Source organism: Hyperolius riggenbachi, chromosome 1, assembly GCF_040937935.1.
Source record: "Hyperolius riggenbachi isolate aHypRig1 chromosome 1, aHypRig1.pri, whole genome shotgun sequence".
Taxonomy (NCBI): Eukaryota; Metazoa; Chordata; class Amphibia; order Anura; family Hyperoliidae; genus Hyperolius; species Hyperolius riggenbachi.
Window position 1 is genome coordinate 300,687,984 of NC_090646.1, and position 10,864 is coordinate 300,698,847.

Here is a 10,864-nt window from a genome sequence, read left to right on the forward strand (position 1 = left end):
TAACAAGCCCTAGTTCAACAGCAAGTTGTGCCGGCTCCAGAAGCTCAAAGAAGTGACACACCCATTTCTGGTACCCTGGATGAGTTCAGGGAGGCCAGGAACACCCTGAAGGGGGAACTGAGGACTGCTAAGAGGGCCTACTCTGAAAAGCTGAGATGTAGCCTCCAGGCCCACAACTCATGGGAGGTATGGAATGGCAACAGAGCAGCCATGAACTTCAAAACCTCCCCCTAGCAACTACTCCCAAGCACACAACTGGCCGAGGAGCTTAACAAGTTCTACTGTAGATTCCAGGAGCAACCCAGGCAGTCTGGTACCACTTCCTCTCCCCCCCGTTCTAGACCCAAGTCCGACGATTGAGCCTAAGGAGGCCTACACTCCCTTGGTGGGCTGCAACTCCAAACAACCCCAGGAAAGCCTTGGACCCAGACGGCATGTTATCGATCTGCCTAAGAACCTGTGCGGACCAGCTGGCTCCCATCATTGGCTCCATTTACAATAGGTCCCAAGCGGAAAGTATAGTCCCCTCATGCCTCAAGAGGGCCATGATCATCCCAGTCCCTAAAAAAACGGGCAACACAAATCAACAATTTCAGACCAGTGGCTCTAACACCAATCATCATGAAAGTTTTTGAGCGACTTATCCTTGCCCACCTGAAACAGTCCACCAGCTCCCTCTTCGACCCTTTCCAATTTGCGTACAGGGCAAATAGGTCCATAGAAGAGGCAATTCATTAACATCAGTCTGGCTCGGGGCAGTTTCTATGCTAAACTGCAGCCCCCTCCGTCCAGCCAGGTATAAGTGCAACCAGTATAGGTAGCCAGTATAAATGTCCCCAGTATAGGTTAGCCAGGTAGGTGCCTTCAGTATAGGTAGCCAGTATAGTTGCCCCAAGTATAGGTTAGATAGGCAGGTGCCCCCGGTATAGCCCCCAGTATAGGTTAGCTAGGTGGGTGTCTCTGATATAGGTAGCCAGTATAGTTGCCCCAGTATAGGTTAGCTAGGTGGGTGCCTCCAATAAAGGTAGCCAGTATAGTTGCCACCGGTATAGCTTAGATATGTAGGAGCCCCCAGTATAGGTTAGATAGGTAGGTGTCCGCAGTATAGGTTAGATAGGTAGGAGCCCTGAGTATAGGTTAAATAGGTAGGTGCCCCCAGTATAGGTTAGATAGGTAGGTGCTCACAGTATAGGTTAGATACAGGGCCGGCCTTAGGTTTCACAGCGCCCTGAGCGAACCAGATTTTGGTGCCCCCCCCCCATTCATCCTCTTCGCGTGTGAGCGCACCACACACATACACTAATGGGGGGGGGGGCTTAGTAGTGTGTAGGTAGATAGGTAGGTGCCCCCAGTACAGGTTAGATAGGTAGGTACCTGCAACATAGGTTAGATAGGTAGCTGCCCCAGTATAGATTAGATAGGTAGATGCCCCCAGTATAGATTAGATAGGTAGCTGCCCCCAGTATAGGTTAGATAGGTAGGTGCCCCCAGTATAGATTAGATAAGTAGCTGCCCCCCAGTATAGATTAGATAGGTAGGTGCCCCCCGTATAGATTAGGATGGTAACTGCCCCCCAGTGTAGATTAGATAGGTAGCTGCCCCCCAGTATAGGTTAGATAGGTAGCTGCCCCACAGTATAGGTAGGTGCCCCCAGTATTGGCTATATAGGTAGCCGCCCCCAGTATAGGTTAGATAGGTAGCTGCCCCCCAGTATAGGTTAGATAGGTAGCTGCCCCCCAGTATAGGTAAGTGCCCCCAGTATTGGCTATATAGGTAGCCACCCCCAGTATAGGTTAGATAGGTAGCTGCCCCCCAGTATAGGTTAGATAGGTAGGTGCCCCCAGTATATATTAGATAGCTGCCCCCAGTATAGGTTAGATAGGTAGCTGCCCCCAGTATAGGTTAGATAGGTAGGTGCCCCCCAGTATAGGTTAGATAGGTAGCTGCCCCCAGTATAGGTTAGATAGGTAGCTGCCCCCCAGTATAGGTTAGGTAGGTAGGTGCCCCCCAGTATAGGTAGGTGCCCCCAGTATTGGCTATATAGGTAGCCGCCCCCAGTATAGGTTAGATAGGTAGCTGCCCCCCAGCGTAGGTTAGATTAGGTAGGTGCCCCCCAGTATAGGTTAGATAGGTAGCTGCCCCCAGTATAGGTTAGATAGGTAGCTGCCCCCAGTATAAGGTAGGTAGGTGCCCCCCCGCATAGTGGAGGGGGGAGCCGCGGGGAGGGCAGCCCGACCTCTCCCTCCCTTCCTCCCTGGGCCATCCTCTGTGCTCCCCCCTCCGATGCAGACTGCAGCAGAAAGAACTCACCTCCCTGGTTCCGATCGCCGGCGCCTCTCACTTGCCGCTGGTCTACTCTCTTCTACATAGTTTACCGATACACACTAAACTTCCTGTTAAGCAGGAAGTTTAGTGTGCATCAGTAACTAATGTAGAAGATACCAGCGGCAAGTGAGAGGCGCCGGCGATCGGAACCAGGGAGGTGAGTTCTTTCTGCTGCAGTCTGCATCGGAGGGGGGAGCACAGAGGATGGCCCGGGGAGGAAGGGAGGGAGAGGTCGGGCTGCCCTCCCCGCGGCTCCCCCCTCCATCACGGCGCACGCACATCACCCCCAGCAGCGGCACCAGAGGGCGGAGCGGGAGTACCCAGCCGGGGCTGCAAAAACACGCAGCCAGGGGAGAGGAGCGCCCCCTGGAAGCCGGCGCCCTGAGCGATCGCACCGGTCGCTCAGGTCAAAGGCCGGCCCTGGTTAGATAGGTAGGAGCCCCCAGTATAGTTTAGATAGGTAAGTGCCCCCAGTATAGGTTAAATAAGTAGGTGCCTGCAGTATAGGTTAGATAGGTAGGTGCTGTCATGAATGATACGAGTCGAGATGATTATCGATTCCGTATCGTTCTGCAAAGCAGAGCAGAATGTCAGTTCTGGTTTAAATGTACAGCAGATGTCTTTTTTTTCCCTTCACTCTGAATTAGAGCTCCTCACCCCTCCACTTCCTTACTAGCTATTCACACCTAGGTGCTACGACCAAATGCTGGCCTTGTAGCAGGATCAGCAGATAAAGATCAGTCCTTTTGATTCCCTCCGAAATGCTGGATCAGACAATAGACAAGCTTCATTTATTAATAATTAAAGATGTGGTTATCGCAGACAAAAGACATATTTTCGGGTTCCTAAAAATCAGCTTAACCACCTCGGCGTTCTGATTCCCAAGGATTTCTGTGCAAAAAGCGGTACATTTAATTTTCAGCACCTTTTTTCCTGTAACTTACCAAAATGAGCCAAGCAAGAGTTTAGTATACATTCTGAGTATAATAAAAGTGTCAAACACTAATTCTTGTCAAAAATAAAATAAAATTTATGAATAACTAACTGAAATACCTTGCATTTTTCCTCAATGCAGAAATATAAAGAAAATGCAGAAATAAATAAATCAATGCAGAAATAAATAAATGAAGGCAGAAACAAAATTATACAGGCTACAAGTGTACCTTAGAACACTTCTTTAGTGTGGTAGATCTTGAAGCATGGTAATGCGCAAAGTGCCACGTCACAATCTGGGCAGTAAGTGCGGGTCTCCTTCCGCATCTTTTTGCCATCCTTGTCCTTCTTATTGCAGCAAACAACGCACCTTCTTGTAGGGTTTGCTTTCTGTGGGGTCGGTGGCAAGTACTCCACAAAGTGTCTCCCTGAAAGCCGTGCCGGATTCACGACATATGATGCCCTGCGCCCCGGTCTAGATGTTGACTCTGGTGGGGGGTACTTCGTGCAGATTGCTTCCGTCAGCTGCCAGACAAAGTCATGGTGGGGTACAGGCCTTACACACCTTTTCTTGTAGAGCACATAGCCATTCCACAAGCACTGCTCAAGTAAGTGGCGGAAATTTTTTTTATAATATTTCCGCTGCTGCTTGCGGACAGCCGGATAGAAAGTCATGGCTCCATCAGCCCTGTCCACACCCCCCATAGTGTTGTTATAATCCAGTATGGCTTTGGGTTTATCCACCTCCTGTTTACTCCTGTTGGTGGTGCGGACAGTCTCGGCATTATGAATAGTGCTGAGGACACAGACATCACGTTTGTCCTTCCACCTTAGAGCCATCATTTTGCCTTTCTGCCAGGCAACGACCTCCCCCTTTTTCAGCTTCCTGGCAGAAAAGGCCGGCGGCAGATTCCGACGGTTAGCCCTCAAGGTACCATAGGCATCGGTTTTATGCTGGACCAGGTAATCAAAAAGTTCAGGGGAGCTGTAGAAATTGTCTGTCGTCAGGCAGTACCCCTGATCCAGCAATGGCTCAATTAGGGTTAGGACAGAGGAGGTGGCACACCCAAACTGGCTGAACTGAGGGGCAAATTTGGTGCCTTTGCCCGTGTAAATTACAGAGTTCCAGATGTACCCGGAGTTGGCCTCACAGAGCATATACGACTTCACCCCAAAGCGTGCCCTTTTTGAGGCAATAAATTGCACCCAGCTCAGTCTCCCCTTATATGCCATGAGGCTTTCGTCAACCGTGATGTCGCGATCTGGAACATACACAGCCTTGAAGTTCGCAACAATCATCTGGTATATGTCCCAAATTTTTTTCAGCTTGGGTGCGGGATGGGTGGCCTCATCAAACTCCTCGTTGTTTCCGAAGTGCAAATACTTCATGATGAGGGTATACCGTGGCTCGGACATAACAGATCCAAAGAAGGGCGTACTGAGGATCTTATTAGTGGTCCAGTACCACTTCTGCAGCGGCTTACCAACAACTCCCTGGAGGATGACGAGCCCCAGGAACACCCAGATGTCGTTGCTGGTCACAGGTTCCCACTTCCTGCTCCGCGAGAACCTGGGTAGAGAAGATCCCTGCTGATGTTGCGCTGCATAGCGATTCGTCTCCTCAACAATCTTGCGGATGACGTCATCAGTCAGGAAGAGCTCCAGAAAGGACAGCGGACTCTCGTCGCACGCGATCTTCTGCCCGGGTGCCCCTGTGAAGGGGAACCTGGGTGGCGGAGCTTGAGTGGGGCTCCCCAGCTCACACCAGGTGCGTGCGACCGTCACTGGCTCCTCGGCTTCCTCATCACTGGTCTCCGTCTCCGAAGACAGGTTACCGGGAACATCGCTGTCTGTCGATTCCTCTAGGAGCTCGTCTTCGCTGTCGCTTGCCTCGAGGACATCCAACAACTCCTCGTCACGCACACGCCTCCGGGAGGACGAGGCCATGACCCCAAGCAGGGTACGGGGTCACGAGCAGCGACAAAAAAAAAAAAACAAAAAAAACCAGCAAAAGCAAACGCACAGGGATCACAGCGTCTTGAAAAAGACGGAAAGCAATACGCAATCTGACAGTAATATGAACGAAGCTAAGGCTGGAAAAAAGCAGTAATCGCACAGAAATCGCACAGAAATCACAGATGATAGCTGTAAACAGACTAACACTGGACGCTGAGGACTCTGAAAGAGGGAGAGCCAGTAACTGTTCAGGGCTTTTATTGAGAGCTGACAGGTGTTTGTGTTTGTGCAAACAACTTTTTGAAATACAGTAGCATGATTGGATTACATAGAGTTTGTGTACCTATGTAATCCAATGATGCTGTCGCCGCGACGGACACTAGGGGGCGCAGGAGCCGGCGTCAGAGGAAGTGGCTGGGCTACGCCATCTTCCCTGACTGCCGGATCTCCGTAGGCTTGCGGAGAGGAGGGGAGCAGGGACCGGAGGATCGGGGGAGCCTGGGGAGCGGGGACCGGAGGATCGGAGGAGCCTGGGGAGCCTGGCGCCGGCGATCAGAGCCAGCAGGAGGGAGAGGGAGCCCCGCAGCAGCCGCAGCAGCACAGAGGAGGCGGCGGAGATCACGCTGTGCACGCTGGTGAGTGGGGACAGCGCTGGACGAGCTGAGCTCGTCCTAAACACTAACAGCAACTTTTTCTTGGACGAGCTCAGCTCGTCCAGAACGCTAGGGTGGTTAATAACTAATCCAATTTACAGCCTGTTGGCTGCCAGGGAAACTGAACTATTTTATCACTAGCAGACCACACATGCTAATCTAACGGTTTTGGTGTTATCGGATCAAACATCGGCTGCAGGTTACGAATCTGCCCTCGGATTCGCTGTGCACCACTCCGGACAGAAATGGCGCAGGTTATTGGTAAATTGTTTCATTCTGGACTGGGACAAAATCCTGCCTCTCCAGTTCTGCAGGAGTTAAAAACACCCCTCTTTTACTAAAGGACCGCCCACTAAGTCAGATTTTATAAAAGTCTGGTCCATCGGCGACCATTTGAGTCTCCAAAATTCCATCAACTAAAGATCTTCACACGCATGTGCTCCAGGAGACCAGAGCACATGAACTACCATAACATGCTTTGTTTCAAGGACTCTGATATTAACCCTCCTGGCGGTTTGCAAAAAAATCGCCAGGGGGCAGCAAATCTTTTTTTTAAATTTTTTTTTTTTTTTTCATGTAGCGAGACAAAGTCTCGCTACATGATAGCCGCTGCTCAGCGGCATCCCCCCAGCCCCTCCGATCGCCGCCGGCGATCGGAGATCCGGAGATCCCGTTCAAAGAACGGGATCTCCTGGAGGGCTTCCCCCGTCGCCATGGCGACGGGCGGGATGACGTCACCGACGTCATCGACGTCGTGACGTCAGAGGGGACTCCGATCTGCCCCATAGCGCTGCCTGGCACTGATTGGCCAGGCAGCGCACGGGGTCTGGGGGGGGGGGGGGCGGCCGCGGCGAGAGGAATTGCGGCGGATCGGCGGGTAGCGGCGGCGATCGGGCACTGCACGCAGCTAGCAAAGTGCTAGCTGCGTGCAGCAAAAAAAAAATTATGCAAATCGGCCCAGCGGGGCCTGAGCGGTGCCTTCCGGCGGCATAGCCCGAACTCAGTTCGGGCTTACCGCCAGGAAGGTTAATGACTGCATTTGAACTGGACTTTATTTCATTCATTATCCTCACAAGAACTGCTAAGCTAAGTAAACGTACACAATCATACTTACTCTTCCGAAAACGTTACCATGTGTCCTATAGTATCTTGTATTTACAACCCGTATGTATGAATCGGGCACAGATAAACAGATCTGGCACTGATCCCTACATACAGTGGAAAGGAAAGTACCGGCACCATCCAATGTAATTAGCTCTTTTATTTGATTGTAGTCAACATAACAGCCAAATAGCAACGTTTCAGGGAAACCGCACAGCTTGATAAAGGGGCGGTTGCCCTGAAACGTTGCTACCTACCGTAGAGAGATAGAGAGGATCTGCACCTGGTGCAAAGACAATAACCTTGTCCTCCATGCGGCAAAGACTGTGGAACTGACCATAGATTTTAGGGAAAGCTCTTCCTCCCTCCCCCCAGTCAACATTGGGGAGAACGTAGTTCCAGAGTACCGTGCGCTTGATTTCTTGGAGTAACAATTTCCAGTGATCTGAGATGGGGGGAGAACACCTCTAAAATTCAGAAGAGAGCGCAGCAGAGGTTGTTCTTCCTGCGCCATTTGAAAAAGTTGCATTCCACGCATGCTACTCACCAGCTTTTGCTCAGCTACTGTCGAATCTATCCTTTGCTCCTCCCTTATTGTCAGGGACCACCGCCAGTGAAAAGTATAAGCTTAACAGAGTAATCAGTGCTGAAGAGAGAATCAGAATCACGATTATTTTGCCAAATACTACGGGGTTGTACCCAAAATTGGTTTTGGCACTACAGGGTTGGTGGGGGTACAATAGCATACAGTAAGATACAGTGGTACAAAAAAACAGAAGTACAGTGCTATATGCATTCATAAGATACAGTAACATACAGCAGTATGGTGCAATATGCAGAAGATACACTAAAGTATACGACGTGAGGCATAGATAAGAAGATGATACGTGAAAGATGGACCCATGAGAAAGACTAGGGAAGTAATCTGCTGCCTATAGGCACTCAAACGCTTCTGCAGCAATAACAGAATCAGATGCCCCTCAGTCTAACTACAGGGAAGAGAGAGAGTAGAGGAAAGGGAGAGCGAGAAGGAAAAGAGTGAGAGAGAAACAGAGTAAAGTTGAGTCCCCTTGGAGTAGCAGCAGAACCTAGCCAGTTAGTGCCCTGGCTACCTGGCCTGGCCAAAGACCTTGCTAGGGCTATCCGCAAACCAAAAATTAGCACCCGGCTTGTGGCCTAGTCTGAAAGGCCTGGAGTATACTAGTCTGTAAAGGAGGATGGACTCTCAGAGTTTCAGGGTCTCGTCCTCGCATCAGCAGATGATTCTAGGAGAAAGGTGACTGCAGTGAAGCATGTGACCGCACGGCCTGTCCTGCGAGCCAGGATAGTGGAGAAGGGACCAGCAGCAGGGGCCAGAATGGTGAAGCAGGGTACAGCAGCAGGGGCCAGGATGGTGGAGCAGGGTCCAGCAGCAGGGGCCAGAATGGTGGAGCAGGGTCCAGCAGCAGGAGTCAGAATGCTGGAGCAGGATACAGCAGCAGGGGCCAGAATGGTGGAGAAGGTTACAGCAGCAGGGGCCAGAATGGTGGAGTAGGTTACAGCAGCAGGGGCCAGAATGGTGGAGCAGGTTACAGCAGCAGGGGCCAGAATGGTGGAGCAGGGGCCAGCATCAGGGGCCAGAATGGTGGAGCAGGGTCCAGCAGCAGGTGCCAGAATGGTGGTGTCAAAAACCTGTGCGGTTCTTGCCTTTTTTTATGATTGCTAACTCAGTAAAGGACCAGCCCTTAAAGCGTTGCTATCATAAAAATTCGGCATAGAGGGGTCTGAACTTTCTATAACAGTAATTATAGATTGACGGTATACCTTGAAATGAATCAGAGCACTCAGTATTTGATGGTATATTAAAAAATTGTATTTGCTTATCATACAGCGTATATACAAAATATTAACAGTCCCCAGTAGCGTTTCCCTCTAACAGTATTCCATCTCATCCTGGTCTTTATAGCCAAGCGATCATCAATCTTCTAAGTACATTCAAAAAAGAATATAACAGTTAAGAATATAGAGTAGTCTCATCTGTATTAATAGCTGTGTATATAGTAGCTGTGTGAAACTTGTTCTAATCTTCTTAAAGAAATAGCATAAAAAATAGCTACTAAAAAAACTTGCATGGCATGGCACGGCTGATGGGAATCGCCTACGATCCCACCCACCCGCTCAGTGCCGGCGTGCGTCTGCGAGACGCACGCCGCACAAGTGGAAACGAGCCCTAAGAGTCTTCAGCTATTTAATGCTTATTGAAGCATACAGGACTTCCCCCAATATACCTATTTAAATATAAGACTTCTTCTTCTTAAACCAATTAATCATGTAAAATATAATTGCAAATTGTTTAAATCATTGTTATGAACAAATAAAATTTAATAATTTTCACCGGCAGATGTCACCATTTAACCACTTGAGGACCACAGTCTTTCTACACCTTAAGGACCAGACACTTTTTTTCCATTCAGACCACTGAAGCTTTAACGGTTTCGTGCTTGGTCATACACCCTACCACCTAAATTAATTTTACCTCCTTTTCTTGTCCCTAATACAGCTTTCTTTTGGTGATATTTGATTGCTGCTGTGATTTTTAGTTTTTATTATATTCATCAAAAAAGACATGAATTTTGTCAAAAAAAATGATTTTTTTTAACTTTCTGTGCTGACATTTTTCAAATAAAGTAAAATTTCTATATACATTTTTGTCCAAATTTGTTGTGCTACATGTCTTTGATAAAAAAAAAAATCCAATAAGTTTATATTTAGTGGTTTGGGTAAAAGTTATAGTGTTTACGAACTATGGTGCCAAAAGTGAATTTTCCCATTTTGAAGCATCTCTGACTTTTCTGAACACTTGTCAGGTTTCATGAGGTGCTAAAATTCCAGGATAGTATAAATACCCCCCAAATGACCCCATTTTGGAAAGAAGACATTCAAAAGTATTCACTAATAGACATGGTGAGTTCATAGAAGATTTTATTTTTTGTCACAAGTTAGCGTAAAATGACACTTTGAAACAAAAATAAAACAAAAATTTTTTTTTCCATTTCTGCTAACTTGTGACAAGCAAAAAAGAAATCTGCCACGGACTCGCCATGCCCCTCTCTGAATACTTTGGGGTGTCTACTTTCCAAAATGGGGTCATTTGTGGGGTGTGTTTACTGTCCTGGCATTTTGGGGTGTGCTAAATTGTAAGCACCCCTTAAAGCCTAAAGGTGCTCATAGGACGCTGGGCTCCTTAGCGCACCTAGGCTGCAAAAAGGGGTCACACATGTGGTATCGCCGTACTCAGAAGAAGTAGTATAATGTGTTTTGGGGTGTATTTTTACACATACCCATGCTGGGTGGGAGAAATATCTCTGTAAATGAGATTTTTTTAATTGTCCATTTACAGAGAGATTTCTCCCACCCAGCATGGGCATGTGTAAAAATACACCCCAAAACACATTATACTACTTCACCTGAGTACGGCGATACCACATGTGTAACACTTTTTTGCAGCCTAGGTGCGCTAAGGGGCCCAACGTCCTATGAGTACCTTTAGGATTTCACAGGTCATTTTGAGGCATTTGGTTTCTAGACTACTCCTCACGCCTTAGGGCCCCTAAAATGCCAGGGCAGTAAAGGAACCCCACAAATGACCCCATTTTAGAAAGAAGACACCCCAAGGTATTCCGTTAGGAGTATGGTGAGTTCATAGAAGATTTTATTTTTTGTCACAAGTTAGCGGAAATAGATTTTTACTGTTTTGTTTTTCCACAAAGTGTCATTTTCCGCTAACTTGTGACAAAAAATAAAATCTTCTATGAACTCACCATACTCCTAACGGAATACCTTGGGGTGTCTTCTTTCTAAAATGGGGTGATTTGTGGGGTTCCTATACTGTCCTGGCATTTTAGGGGCCCTAAACC